We start from the raw sequence: 1,182 nt of genomic DNA on the forward strand, positions 1-1,182 counted from the left end.
ATTTTTTACTTTCTTGTATGCAAGGCATCAATGAAAAAGGTGTATTTTGATGCGTTCTATAACAATGGATAGCGAGGTCGGATCGCAGTTCGGCGTTTTCGCGGAGTTATAGGCCGATAACTGAAAAAATGTGTCGGCGATTCGGTGAAATGGGACCAAATTTCGCACATGTTCGTACCGCTTCGTAAGGCTTTCGTAGGCTCACGCGTATAAGTTTTCCTCGACTTAGGTGGTACTAAACCACGTTGGGAATGCTAAGGTAGTTCGCTCAACTCCTTGTGGTTGCTGAGAAAAGTTGTGTTAAGTGGTGAATTTTTGCATTTTCGGCCGATTTTGGCCTGCCTCTTAAAAAAAATGGGAATCGTCGTGTGTAGGCCGTATTTTTGACTTTCTTGTATGAAACGTATCTGAAGAAAAGGTGTATTTTGATACGTTCTACAACAATGCATCGAGGGGTCGACGCCCAATTTGGTGTTTTCGCGGAGATAAATGCCTATATATTACAAAAATTATTGTTAATTTGGTCACTGTTTTGCACTTTTTCGTACCTCTACGTAAGGCTTTCGTAGGCTCACCTGTATAAACTTCCATCGACATAGATAATAACATCCTACGTTGGGAATGCTAAGGCAGCACGCCTAAGTCCTGGTAGTTTTTTCAAGAAGTTGAGTCAAGTGAGAAAAATATTTGGTACAAAAAGTATAAATCGTCGAGCGCAGACCGTATTTTTTACTTTCTTGTATGCAAGGCATCAATGAAAAAGGTGTATTTTGATGCGTTCTATAACAATGGGTAGCGAGGTCGGATCGCAGTTCGGCGTTTTCGCGGAGTTATAGGCCGATAACTGAAAAAATGTGTCGGCGATTCGGTGAAATGGGACCAAATTTCGCACATGTTCGTACCGCTTCGTAAGGCTTTCGTAGGCTCACGCGTATAAGTTTTCCTCGACTTAGGTGGTACTAAACCACGTTAGGAATGCTAAGGTAGTTCGCTCAACTCCTTGTGGTTGCTGAGAAAAGTTGTGTTGAGTGGTGAATTTTTGCATTTTCGGCCGATTTTGGCCGGCCTCTTGAAAAAAACTGGGAATCGTCGTGTGTAGGCCGTATTTTTGACTTTCTTGTATACAATGTATCTGAAGAAAAGGTGTATTTTGATACGTTCTACAACAATGGTTTCTCTTGC

The sequence above is a fragment of the Bremia lactucae genome (genome assembly GCF_004359215.1).
Source record: "Bremia lactucae strain SF5 chromosome Unknown BlacSF5_NotPlaced_18_SHOA01000004.1_1233567bp, whole genome shotgun sequence".
Lineage (NCBI taxonomy): Eukaryota > Oomycota > Peronosporomycetes > Peronosporales > Peronosporaceae > Bremia > Bremia lactucae.